The sequence below is a fragment of the Arachis hypogaea genome, chromosome 15 (genome assembly GCF_003086295.3).
Source record: "Arachis hypogaea cultivar Tifrunner chromosome 15, arahy.Tifrunner.gnm2.J5K5, whole genome shotgun sequence".
NCBI lineage: Eukaryota > Viridiplantae > Streptophyta > Magnoliopsida > Fabales > Fabaceae > Arachis > Arachis hypogaea.
Window position 1 is genome coordinate 134,997,875 of NC_092050.1, and position 15,580 is coordinate 135,013,454.

Genomic DNA, 15,580 nt, shown 5'->3' on the forward strand with positions numbered 1-15,580 from the left:
AGCTTGCCTCCCGCATAGCTGTACCGTTTCCCTTATCCCACATTAACAATGTTATGCTACCCGCTCCGTCACATGCCATCACCTCAACTTTGAACCTGAATCAAACACGTCAAAACATCAATAAACTTGAAACAGAAAACATGCATTTTATAATTTTAACATATATGTCATACACACCTAAGTGATGAGCTCCAAGGGTGTGACCACATCTACCACACTCATATCTGTTTCCAATAGGGGTTTCTACTTTCTTTGGACATTTTCGGCATGATTTGTAATACCAATCATCCTTGCCAGAGTTAATTGAAACTATTGTACCGGCAATCCATATAGGCCCTTCCTGCAAATAATAACATGGAAATGTTAATATATAGCAATGAAAATAGACTAAGTAGATTCTTGTACTAATTGTCCTCGCCTGTGTTGAGCTGATGGCTTCTTCTATAGTTTTAACAGCAACATCTCCCTTTTTTAGCTCGTCGGCACCAGATCGCGGGCCATGGGATGAAACTTGACTAATTCTGGCCGAGTTTGCCGGTTTTTCAGAAAGCCTCCTTCAAAATTAATAAATACCGACATCACAACCCATACACACAAAAATTTTCTTCTCGCATAATCACTCATTGTGGATGTTAACTAACCTGTTACGGAAATCTCTAACCTCTTCCAAATCAGGATTAATACGTAACTTAGAATACTCAAAGTGACTCTGCACTGATGTTTTTTCTATAAGAGAATATAGATTATTGTGAGCTACATGTTCTTGAATTGTTAATGCCATTAATAGTAAGCACAACAACAACCCATTTGGTGTAAACACATACCATTCCACCTGCTCGGTTTAAAGCATTGAGCTATAACTATCAGAGGCTCCACCCTTTCTCCCTCGAGATATGGTAGAATTTGGTCTACCATGTCTCCAAACAACACACACCCAATGCTGTTATTTCTGCATCACAATGTTAGAAGAATAAAAATTTTGTTACTAAGTGCAGTCATAACAAAAGTGAACAAATCAAATTACTATAGAGAACTCTTACTCAAGGTCTTCGATCAAAATAGCCAAACGCATTGTCTCTCTGCCTTTGCTGGTAATCAACTCTCTTGGATCCTCTTTTCCAACAACTTCACCAATGACATCTACACAACAATGAAAGGTCCAAAACAAATTAATTTTCTCACATGACATGTTTGTTAGATAAATCCACCACTGGTATCATTTTTTTTAAATTTGCATTACCTATGAGTATTGAATCATCGATCTTGCAGCCGAAGCAACTCCACAATAGGCTTAAAAGAAAATGCCTCTAGAGGAAAACTGGGATGAGGTACCGGAAGAACAGTGGTCTTCTGTGAAAAATTGATGGTCCATCTATTTGTAGTTATCTTGATTTTCTCTTTTTTGTCCACCACTATGAAGTTAGACATCACATACATGCTAAACTCCAAAATATTACCTCTCCACTTCTTGACCAATGGTTTTGGGATTGAAGCACGGATCCTACCACCCTAGAAATTTTTAAAACAACATGTTAGTAGTAGAAACACTATTAGAATCCAGAAAATAATTAGGTATACTATATATCCAACATACTTACTTTGATATCTTGAAGAACCATCTCAATGCCATTGATTTCCTTGTCATTGAACCTGTTTGGAACTTCCCATAAGTGCACAACATAAACCTTGAAATTCAATTGAAGTTTTGTTGGATTAACATCCATTAACATATCATTTATTTCTGCCATGTTTATGCAGGCTTGGAACAAAAAAGCTCACTATTTTTGAGTAGAGAACACTCTCAAATAGTTTCAGGGGTAATGGTTGAAGATGTGTCCTGAGCAACATTTTATAGGCAAGTTTGATTTTTGAAGAAGATGAGAATATGTTTTTACCACGACAGTCCATTATTTAATTCACACAGCTGTCTACTATTTAGTTTCCACGTGTCAGCCAGTGAAGTTATGCATTTGTCAAGCATAGAGAGCACCACTTGTCGAGCAGCAACCTATCCACTACATTCTTATAATATACTACAAAGAACTGCTTCCTTTATTCCTTTGTACATCTCACATCTAAATTTCTCCTGGTCTAGTCGTATAAAGTTTAGTCGCGACGATTCAATCATTGAGTACCCATCGACCAAAAACTGTTGGAACAATCGCCTAGAGTATAGCAAGGGAGATCCATCTGCTAACATTTCTTGTATTCTAAATGCGAAAAATTCTCTCATTGATACTTCCTGACGCCCTTTACCAGCATTTTGATTACGGTTATTAAGTGGTATATCTTCCTTGTAACCATCCTCTCCATAGGGAAATAACAAAAGATACTGTAATCCTAGGTAAGCCGGATTGAGTTGATTGATCCTTTGTAGTTTTCCAGTTTGTGTTTCAACCACGATGTCTCTATCTGTCTTGTATATATCAAAATCACCAACAATTAGTGCTGCAACCTCATTTGTCGAAGGCAAATTGTATCTTCTACTATCCTTTCCTCGCTTCCCTAATAGCCTAAGCTTGATTGTGGTATTTGCATCTTTGGCGACTGACTCTCTGGCCATACAAAATGCCTTTACCAATACGTTGTTTTCATCCAACATCTTTTTTAAGTCTCTAACAATATCCTCGTGTATCTCTTTGTTCTTTTCACCCCTACATATACGTATGATATAATCAGAAAGAGAAATCAGTGCGATCAATACATTTTAACAGTTATTTTTAGACGTTCTAAATAAAATACACCAACAGTATGATATTATGGTTGTGCTACTTACCAAATAGCGGCCATGCGATTTTGAACCTCATTCTGGGTATCAAAGACATACAGTTGTGCAAATTTGGGGTAGTTTCCTTCTGGTGGTATTAGACTACCCATTAGGTGATAGTTCTCACCGGAAAGAATAAATGTTGGTGGGCCTCTAGAAGTAGTTACACCACGGTCTATCTTCGCACCCATTGATGTAAATTGGAACATGCCATTATAAGATCTTATATTATCTCGGAAATGCTTGCTCTTTGTACTATTATTGAACAACAACTCATATAGCACTTTGGGGGCTTCTTGTAGTTGTGGAACTTGAAGCTTTCCTCCATTACAACATAATTTGAATTTTGGTTCAATTGAGTTGTAGCTTTTGTTTGCCCTCTCATCATACCAAAAAAGAGCATTACAGTGTTCACACTCATAAAATGCGCTCCCCATGTGCATGTATTCTGCATTGGTATAGAATATTTAGCACTCATAGGTAATTATGATATGGTGCTTAATATTTGTAGTTCAATTGACCTACTTATTTAAAAACCTTTAATTGAATCGTACCCGTATTATGTTGTTCAATGGCAGACACGTCTCCGTTGGCCCTTTTGGATTTTTTTTACCTGACAGAACAGTGTGTGAGTTTCAAAATTTTGTGGTGCATGCAAATGACAAATATCTAGTGTTTTATATGTTAACCATTAGTATAATTCGATAAAATTAATTAAGCAATCCACGATTGATTGTAACATATGTCTGGATAAAAACTGTCTTGAGTGGACACATTATGAAGCCTTAGAAAATCATATCGCTCAAACGTTAACTACATACCACTCTTTCTGGTACAATCATTTTTTTCAGCTGGCATAGTTCTTTGTGTTCCTGAAATTCCTGCAAATTTTCACCCAAAATTTATGTGGTCAAATTACTTAAACACCTAAAATTGTGACTCAATCCATTCATACATTGGATATAAATAAAGCATTCATTGGTTTCCTTCTATTAAGAAGTTGAGAACATGCCTCGCCCAATCAAATGCCGTAAGGTTGTCCACATGTAAGATCGGTGGCTTGTGGATTCGGGAGGCCACACTTACCGTTGTGGCGAGCAAGAAGCACTTTTGTATGAACACAATAAAAGTCCTCTTGAATTTTTTCTGGTTCTCCTCCCCTTCTACACTAATAGACAACACATCCTGTTTCAAAGTTGCCAAGGAAATATTGTTATAGCCGTCCAATATTTCCTTGTCTCCTTGAGTCAGTCTGCTGTAATGAACCTTTTTCTCGAAAGATCTCCCTACAATATTTTATTAGCAAAAATAAGACAAAAAGGGTCAGTTTAATTATCCGGACACCAATGAACTGAAAATAAGCAGTAAGTGGAAAATGTATTACCTCCAATGGTTATGCCGAGGGCATCTGCTACACACTGAGGAGTTATACTTATTATCTCCTGTTTAGTTGTCAGCTGTACTTTGCTTGGATCAAAATGATGAATCAATTTCTTCAGCAGTTTACTAGGGACGTTCAGTCCAGACACATGTGCCAGGTTACCAAATCCCATTCCGTCCACAATCTCTTTCTTTTCTTGACCCATTTCCCTGTACACTTCTTCTATTGCATTTGTTTAGCATCTGTAATAGTAAATTTTCTGCAAGTTTTGAAACAGAATGTGAGGATATATTTATAATACAAAATAGATATTATTCAAATGAAAATGGATAAATATATTTAATCTACTTACGTTATAATGTGCCTTCTCCTTTATTGTTGCCATTTTTTTGTTGTGTTTTGCTGTAATAAAAAATTTTGGTCAATATTTCATTCAATACATCAAGAATCACAAGCATGTATTTGTTAAACAAAAAATTCCTATGACAGTAGTATGGCTTATCAAAGTGAAAGAGTTGTCTCTAATGTAAATTGTCCTAATCAAAACTCATTCAATACATCAACAACCACAAGCATGTGTATGTTAAACAAGTCAATTAGAATGCCAGAACCCACCGAACCGAAAAACCCTCATGCAGAGAACCAAGATCAACAAAATTACCGAACCAAAAAATGTTCATGTGGTTAGTAAATGATGATGAGCTTTCAATCATAAAAAATACTATTACAGTAGTATGCCTTATCAAAGTGAAAGAGTGGTCTCTAATATAAATTGTCCTAAACAAAACCCTTTCAATACATCAACAACCACAACCATGTGTATCTTAAACAACTCAATTAGAATGCCAAAACCCACCGAACTGAAAATTCTTCACACACAGAACCGAAATAAAAAAACTACAGAACCGAAAAATGTTCATGTGGTTAGTAAATGATTATCAGGTTTCAATCAACAAAAATACTATTACAGTAGTATGGCTTATCAAAGTGAAAGAGTTGTCTCTAATGTGAATTTTTTTAAACAAAGCTCCATCAACAAACCACCGAACCAAAAATCATCCATGCACAGAACCAAAATTACAATAGCCACTGAACCGAAATACGTTCATGTGGTTAATCCTTCATTATCAATTTTCAATCAATAAGAACAAGCAACTATATCTTAAAGCCCTAGTTATATACTGTAAAAATCTTTCACAATAGTTTAATCCACTAAACGAAGCAAATCAAACCAGTAAAACTGAAATGAAACCAGGCGAAATGCAACATTGCAAGATTTTGGGTGAACAGTAGTTTTCTCATACCTTTTGTAGTCTTTTTTGCTGTTTTTGTTTGTTTCTGGTAGTTTCTTGCGAAATCTTCTTCCGATTCGTTTGCAGCAGTGGTTTCCGCAAAGAATGTGATTGAGGCTTGAGTGATGTTCAGAGAGATTGGAAGAGACTGAGTTTTTTGGGGAATTGGTTTGGTGTTGAAAATGTAACATTCGTTCTTAATGAAGCGCGAAGGGGAAAACGAGAAGTTTTTTGTGTGGCGCGTGTTTCTCACTCAGCATTTAATGTGCTGGAAATAATTTGGGCTTAGGCCTATATGGTTATATGGATGTGTAGCAGTTATTCAAATGAAAGTGGGTAACCGTCAAGGCCAAAAAAAAAGTGGGTAACCGTCCAAAAAAAATGAAAGTGGATAAATTAATCTACTTACATATAATGTGCCTTCTCCTTCATTGTTGCCATTTTCTTCTTGTGTTTTGCTGTAATAAAAAATTTTGGTCAATATTTCATTCAATACATCAAGAATCACAAGCATGTGTATGTTAAACAAATCAATTAGAATGCCATAACTAACCGAACCGAAAATTTTACAAACACCGAACCGAAATATAAAATTATACCGAACCGAAAATGTTCATGTGGTTAGTAGATGATGATCAGCTTTCAATCAACAAAAATAATATTACAGTAGTATGGCTTATCAAAGTGAAAGAGTTGTCTCTAATGTAAATTGTCCTAATCAAAACTCATTCAATACATCAACAACCACAAGCATGTGCATGTTAAATAAGTCATTAAAAATGCCACAACCCACCGAACCGAAAATTTCTTTATAAATATAAACATTGGTCACAAGTAAGTACTTTCTAAATTAATAAACTTCTTTCTTTTCTTATTTCATTTAGTTAAGTTGATATTGTAACTAGAGCTTTGAAGTTGGTTGTTACTCTGTTCAATAGTTGTTTTCCATGCAGAAAATACTATTCTTGTTGATTGAAAATTGATCACCATTTATTCACCACATATAATCTTTTCGGTTCGGTAAATCATGTAATTTTGATTCACCAAGTGAATGTTTTTCGGTTCGGTGAAATTTATAATTTTGATTCACCAAGTGATTTTTTTCGGTTCGGTGGCCTACTTTTAATTTGTTTATGTTTAGGGTTACTGTGATTCCATTGTTACAGTATAACTAGAGCTTTGAATTAAATTTGTTGTTATTTAATGTGGTTTTGATTTACTTGATATTTAATGTTTTCAGGATGTAGGGTTTTTGTGATTGCATTTTTACAGTATGATTAGAGCTTTGAATGATATAATGCAGATTTATATAATGCAGATTTTATAACAATGCAAATTAACATTAGATTTCAAAAAAAAAAATTAAAACCAAAGTTCGAAAAATCGGACCGATCATCAAACCGCTTTAGCTATTGGTTCACTGGTTTACTAGTCCAACTGGTCTAACTAGTGGTTCAACCGGAAAAACTGTTTTAAAATAAAATAATAAATAAATTATAAATAAACAGCCTAAAATATAATTATAGTATAATATAAATATTAAAATAGTTTTCAAATTTAAAAAACTACATTAAATGTCATCAATCAAATTCATATAATCTTATTAATATACAAACTCAAGTGAAATAGTATAAAGAAATATCAAATATTAAATGTCAACATAAAGATTTATCAATCATCGAAACCTCAAGATGTTCTTGTGAGTTTCTTTTTTTTTTTGGGATAATTATTTAAACATATTATGTAATTAATAATTATGATTGTGATTTCAACTATTGTGCTAAAAAAACCCTTCAAGTAACAAGGATATGTTGATGGTGGTGGTGTCTTCTGAGGCATCAATGTCTCCTTATCCAGCAGCCCCTCCAATTTCTTTAGCTAAAGCCATAACAAAAGGAATTGTACAAGAAAATGAGGTAGTTAATGGATCATCAAATGAGAAGCTTTTTGTTATTACAAAGTGAAGATGAACATGCCAATGCACAAGTTTGAATGAAGCAACTTAACAGAACTTAATAGAGCCAGAAAGAAAAAAGAAGCAGCAACAAAAGTTTAAATACCAGCAACAAATAATTACTCTAAACCCTGAAATCAATAACTATGTCAACAAAAATTTAGAAACATCATACTTAAAAATTAAAAAATGGCAACAACAGCATAACAAATCCATTTTAATCAACAATTTCAACAACACAAAATCAATTATTTAATTAATTTCAGATTCAGAAATCACAAATCAGAGTATCAGACATTCAAAATACTAAAACAGACTCAACAGTGATGACACTAAATTAAACAGAGCATTAGCAAGGAAGAAGAAGAAGAACATTAGCAACATTATTAGAACAAAAAATTCAGAAATTAAAAGTAAGAAGAAGAACCGAGCAATCAGAAACTAAACAGAGCCATATATATATATATGTTGTAGCACTGAATAACTTTGGAAACCGTGTTGATTAGCATTGCTTCGACCCAATGTTACCTCTGCTTAGTATAGTATTCATGAACAAAAACATTCCAATCCACAACGAAAAACTTGCTTAGATTATATATAATCAGTTCTAACTCATACTCTTAATTACTACTAATCTAGACATGAAATGTTTCACCGCAAAAATTATTAATGACTGCACCACATCCAGTCGAATCAACATAACATAAAGATATATTTGCACACCTAGCTCGATAGGTGAATCTTCAGTTTGTCTTCTTTGCATTTTTTGCCTTCTATCCCTTCTAGCAGCTCTCCTTTCCTCTATTACATGTAATATGCAGTCAAATTTATATTTAATAAATCACTATAGATAACTATTTGATAGCTGATGCTTGAAAAGATAAAAGTGTATATTTTTTTCTCTATTCACCTTGTATTTGCATGTTCCATTGTATGCCATCAGTTGATGTATTAATCAGGTCGACTAAAACTGCTTTTTCAATAAGTGACTCGGACAATGACTCCCCTGTATGTGCACCCTTTCTGTTATCACTTGATTCTTATAATTCATATGTGTTTATAAAAATATCTGAATTTATAACTTTGACCCACATTTTAGTTATTGTGAGTTACCTTGAGCAGAAGTGTAGTCCGACACTGTTCTATCCACTGTAATTGTAGAGTTTGTCCCTACAACGAATAAAATAAAAAAATACACCATTTAATATGCTTATATGTAATCATTGTTAGGCAACTATAAGATTGTTTAATTGTCAACACAAAGTAAGTGTAGTGATTGAAATTAGATATCTAAACAGATAATCTTTACCTGTTTGTGTCTGAGCTACTTTGGCCAACTTTTTGTTAGCTAGTTTGAGTACTCTTTCATTCCTAGCAAGTCTTGTTGCATCTACTCAAGAATTTTATTTCTTTATATCTTAGAAAGAGCATTATACTTTAGCAAATCTGATTATTTAAAATAGAATAGACTTACCTCTTGATAGCATAGATTGTATACCAAAATTGTTTTCTAGCCGCAAATTAGTATAATCATTGGTTTGTATATAGTTTTGCAAGCTCCCATTCAAATCTTGTTGCTCCATACACATTCCACATGGCACGCCCTGTAAATGATTTTCCTTGTCTTCTGAACTGAATATTCTATAATCTTCTTCCACACACATTATATTCCCTGCACAAATCAATGTATTTTCAACTATTATGCTTATATACACTAATCTAGATTTTTTATTTCAGTTTATTAATTACCTGAACCGATGGAGCACATTTGTTGGCTCAATCCCTCGGTTAGGGGACTTGTATTAGCTATTAGAGATGCTGCATAAAATGAATGAACATGTGTCAATTTAAGCATAGACTAAGAAGTTAATGCTATTTCCTATGCTTTTTGGAATCTACTTCGTTATAAATGTATGCGTTTGATTTAACCTAATCCCTTAGTAAAAAAATGTACAATATAACTTATATATGCTATACTCTCCTTATATGTTCTCATTAGTGGTTATGCATCTTGAGTTTAGTAAAATATTTTTCATAGTAATTTTACCTTGGTGGTGAATAACACATATCCTCTTCTATTCTATACACACACACACATACACACTAACTTGAATATGTTACTGTCCATTGATTACATTAAGCGATAAAGTAGATTTGTTGGCTCAATCCATCTGTTAGGGGACTTGTAAACATTATTGGAAAGGTTGTAGAAAATTTTATAAACATCTTATCAAAAAGTGTAAGTTTTATGCATCAACTGAGAGGTTAATGCTATTTTCTATGAGTTATGAACCATATTTTGGTATAACATTCTATTTATGATTTATCCTAATCGATTTATCCAAATTGAACCATATAACTCATATGCAACACTTTGATGAAAACATCACTTTCATCGACTTTAGTAAATTAAATTTCCTTGTAAGTTTACCTTGATGGTGAGCAACTCCTTGGCACTTTCTTTTCTTCACTAATTTCAATGTCCGTTCCATCCTAAAATGCCTCCCGAGATCTGATGATGTAAACATGTTGCCCCATTAGTTGTTCATGGTGAAAGTAATGGTAACGACTGAATCTGAATAATATGGTTTCATCCAGTTAATGTTGTACTTTGTGCTAGCCGATTGTTTCCCAAAACCTGACATTCCTCCCTTGTATTTATTCTGTAATTCCTATCAATGTAGATAACCTCGGCATTCGTAGTACTTGCTCTGTGAGAGATTTTATTTGTGCTCTGTATAGTGTTGGGTGATTCTCCCACTAACGTTGTCTGTGCAATTGGTCCCATATCTGCAACAGTCATTTCTAACCTCATAACAGCTCTTCTCATATTGATCCCATTATGGCTTTTATAATTATTTATATGCTTGCATATTATGGATGAATACTCCTTTTCACGTGTCATTTCTAAAGTTGGTAAAACTTCTTATTCACAGCTAAACTTTCAATAAATACATACCTGTAGGTGAAGAGTCCTTGAGCCCATAGTGGTGATTTGTTTCTGCTGTTACAAAACTGCTAACTGTCGTGTTTGCCATACTTGTCCAATGACTATTCCAGTATTCATCGACCTTTCTCTTATTATTTGATAAGCCAGAACTTTCTTCAACTGTACATCTCATACAGTTAAGAAAATATAGTGAATTTGAATAATATTATGCATAAGTGAATGGCTAAAAGTACTTGGATTTAGCTACTACTTCCATGTAAAAATGAAGACATAATTATTTACACTTTTGAATACGACATGACTCTGATGAAAGTGGCTGTTGCATTTGATGGCAATTTGTAGTATGGCAAGACTCATTTGCTGGTTTAAATTTTTAATAAAAAGTTTTACCTTGAGTATTTAAATCTGAACGGTTTTGGATCTCTTCCAAAGGGAACCTGCAACCTATGCTATCTGCACATTTTTCATTCGAAATATGAACACTAATCTTCTTCTAGTCTGATTTGGTTTGACTACCCATCACTTAACTGGAAAATGGTGGTGTGAAGACTATCTCATGTTACATATGTGCAGTTTTCACATATTCAGTCTCCATCTTGTTGCTTAAGTTTTTTTGAGGCAGTAGGAAATTATTTTTTTCAATTGTGTGTGGCAGACCAAGCTCTTTCATGTGTAAGTTTAGAATAATGAGCTCAATACTACCATTATATGTGTTGTCTATGAACTGGTGCTATTGCAAACCTAAGGTCATGCATTATGTTAGACCACAGCTCTATATTTTTCAAATAATTTCTCTTCATCCAGTCCTAAATAATTTCTTTCATGTACTTATTATGGGTAACCCTCATTTTATGTGGTCAATATTAAGATAGTCATGTGTTTCAGTCAACCACTGGTGTCTCGTTAATCTGAATATCTTTGTTTAACTTGAGCTACACTTGAAAAACCCCATGTGTCAACTTCTTTTTTATGTATCTTAATCTAATTGAATTTTAATTTTTAAAAATTAACACAACGTTGATTGTCATATCACTTAAACTCTATTTATATCTATTATTCTAATAAGTTGATTATAACATCTTATTTATCATAATTCTTGAGATTTTCAGCCTTTTGGCTTTAGGCAATATGATATATGTGCTAATATGCACTATTCTTTATTTGTTTCATTATTAGCTTGCATTAACATGTGATGGTAGATGGTTACACACTTTCATGGTAGTTATCATCAGTAGAATTACTTCATATTTAGATAAGTAGTTCACTGATAGACATTAATAAAAATATAAAAATTTTACAGGATACTTTTGCATAACACCTCAACGGTATTGTTCATCTACCCAATACCTAATTGAGGTAATGCAAGTACAACAACAAAATTTAAAAATACATTAGACATAAATTCATGAACCCTAATTAAGCTTAGACATTTTCATGCCTAGGAACATACTGCTATAATAACAACTTTGACAACACCTAATAGATAGAACAACATAACTTTCAGAATGATAAATTAACCAAACATCACAATTGGATATTAAACCATTAAGAGCCCTTCAGAATGGAGTGTGATTGTTTTTACATTGACATGCTCGTGCCAAGTGCGGTAGACCAAATTCTCTCTTCTACCCTCCATGTACCTAAGCCTTGAAAGAATAACATCAGTTGCTTCTGAGTCATTTAAATAGCCATAGCCACTTCTAGCTTCCAAAACTGATATTATGTCCTTGCCAACAAATAGGGTTGGAGTATATGGAATGCCAAATCTAGACACCCTGATCATCTTCTCCCAATTGAGATTTGAATCCCAATCACTTTTCAGTTGCCAAACCATAACCTGCCTTGTGAACCCAATGTTATGATATGTTACAAAACCAACACCATCATTGAAATTGGTCAATGCGTGGTAATCATATTTCACTTGAACGGGAATGATAGCTTCATGAAACATCCTCTGAAGAAGGTTGAAAGTAACTATTGAGTCTGCATCCACTAAATTAGGTCCTGCCCACCCTATCCAGTAAAAAACTCCTTCATTTATAACATACTTAGGACCGATCTTCTGCACACTGGTTTCAAAGGTCCCAGAATGAGTCCAATCCCTTTCAAATGATGTATACAAAGACCAAGAAAGAGTTGTTTGAGAATAAAACTTCTTATAAGCATGGATAATCCGATACTCTACCGTGTCATGCAAGAACCCAAATGCATAAAGCGACAAAGCGTGACCGGCGTGCGTGCTAGCTTCGTCTCTTGCATATCGCCTCTTACGGGTGAGAGGGTTCCAAATAAGTAGTCGTGAGTTTAGGCCACCCATTGAAATCCTCAAGCAAACATTTCCACAGTCAGAACCGATTAATGCGTAAAACCCATACTGGTTGATGTCTACGGGTACATCGAATTGTACCTGACGACCAGAGTCCAAAAAAGCTCTTACAAACCATATAGAGTTTTCATCACTCGGGGGGTAACCGATCCCGATGATGACACTCCTGTTGTGATCCTTATTTTCTCTAAAGTGTTCCTTCAAGAACAATGGTGTACAAAGTCTGAAGTTCCAACCCTTGCTCAAGCTCCTGCACCTCCCAGCCGTCTTGAGATCTATTTTTGCAATGATCCTCCATATAAGCTCGTCAGCTAGATGTGGAAGTTTAATACACATTAGTGAAGAGTCACTCATTATAGAAACACAATTTGTAAAGTTTTTACAAAACCCTTTAAGTGAGACAGAACAGAGTGTTGGTTTGTCACTAACTAATTTGAGTTTCATGGAATTTATATAAATGTATACTCATAACTGCCTCTTGCCAATGAAAGGATTTTGTAGTCTTGAATGAAATTGAAATATTGCCTATTTTGCCCGCCTGAGATGAAGACATATATCAATATATACCATTATATGATGTACTCCTTGTATTAGTATTTATTTAATTTTGCTGAAGTCTTGTATTATTTTTTAAAAAAAAATCTTTTTCAGTCTCGTAAGACTATTCGGAGTAATGTAAAATTAGCTTCTAGCTATTATCTCATAGAATTTCATATAGAGCCCATTAGTCTAAATGCTTATCCACCACATTTAACTGGATATGAAGCTCGTAAGATTAGACAATTAACAATTATAGTAAAAAAAAATTTTGACGTGTCAAGATGAATTAGGGTCTATTTGATATGATATGGTTCCCTAACTTTATCCTTGCAGAGATACTACATATCACATCAAACTTAGCCAGTTGTTTATAATTTTTATCCGTAGGTCATTAGTCAATTTAGTTTTACATAGTGGCACAACAACCAAAATGATATAGCTAAAATGTCCAATCATTACCCTAATAGGAAATAAATCTTATTGTCATCCTAAACACTAAAGCCTCGTTTATATAAATTCATGTGCATTTGACATCGTATATCTTTTAATTAGTCATGTTTGGTCTAAATCATCAAAAGAATAAACAACTGACCATTATTTTAATATATTAATTAAATTTAGATTGTCTTTAGCATGCAATCAAAATAAAGTTCATCGCCTAAGGGAATTGGAAATGACCAAATAAGACTTTATTCAATTGATAGGTTTTGCCCCACCATCTGAAATATTTTTTCCGTTATTAAATATATTCCTGAAATTATATTATTTGATATTATCCCTGTCAACTAATATGATTACATTAGAGTGTTTATTTTTTATGTTTAATAAATAAAAAACTCAACAATGTATTAAAAATTGTATTAATCTAGTAGGGGTAAGTTCAAATATTTATATATAGTGACTAAGATAAATCTCTTTTGTTATTGCTAAAGATAATTATTGCATACATTTATATCAGACCTATATTTTTATATGTCTCTGATTATGAATTCAACACGTTATACTTAAGATTTTGAGCGTATTGGTAATGATGAGACTTACTTCTATTTAGCTAGGTTTTGATATATGCATTAGTAGGACCTGCATATATAGTATTTTATGCATAAACTTTATATGTAATGACCTAATACAAATATTTCAAAAATCTTAAAAGCCATAAATAATTGCTATAATCCAACGGTCAAAATTGATGTTTTTAAGTGATTGTAGTTATGATCTCTGTTCATTTTACTAATCATGTATGACATTGTTGGTGATGGAAGCTATTAATCAATCCTAACACATTAGTGGTGGGTTCTAAACATTGTAAATGGTTTGATTTTTTGTTTTACTGATGCAAGTTTTTAAAATTCCTCTTGCTTAATAATTAATTACTGGGTGAAATATCTTTGATGAGTGTGCCTTAAGATTTCTTTTCCCGATCTTTTTTGGGCGAATACTCAACCTAGCATTAGTCAATTATCTATCTATCATATCTACCTAGATATCAGTCTTGTGAGAAAAGACAATTAACAATTTGGTATTAAAAATTTTTTGAGTATCCAAAAGAGTGTACGGCGTTTATGTGATATATGCTATGGTCAAAGCGTATTATCCTATTGCTTATCTATCCTATTTACCCGGATCTCAATCTTTTGAAATCACACAATTAGCAATTTGGTGCAAAAAAACTTTACAGTATGAAAAAGGGTGCACAAAGTTTATCTAATATATGCTATAGGTCAAAGTATACCATCTATCTTGGTTTTGATAATGGTATAAAATCTCTAGATAAGATTTTTTCTTGTTATTATACAAATTAGTCAAAAACTTTCTATCCTAGCAGCATGTATGTTTGACAATTCACAAATAAGTTCAACTCCACTTTTGGGAGTTCATTAGGGTGTATTTCATTTTAATTTTTAGGCTATTGATACAGTCTATACAACATATGCTGAAAGTGGAGACTCTTTAGGCCAAAAAAAGCAGACATGTAGGTTTGACATTCTTCGAAAAAGTTCAAATTGACTTTTGAAAGTTAGTTAAGGTGTTTGTCATTTGAAATTATTTCAATATTTTTTGTGTGTTGAAAATGAAAAAAATTCAGAGATCTTTTGTTCTTACCCACAATTTATGCCAACATGTTTCACAATATATTAGGCCTTCTTGATCTTTCAAAAGGAGGTTAGTCCCTCATCGGTGACAATCAGATTTTATATATTAAAATAAAAATAGTATTGCTAAAAATAGATGCCTGCCTCTGTTTCTCTTAGTCTGTGATTGATATCCATATATTTCTTGTTCCAAATAAATCTCTAGCCCCATCCACTGAGGGATTCTATCTAAAAAAATATGAAATAGTTATCCAAAATTTTTTATAACAAAGAAGGT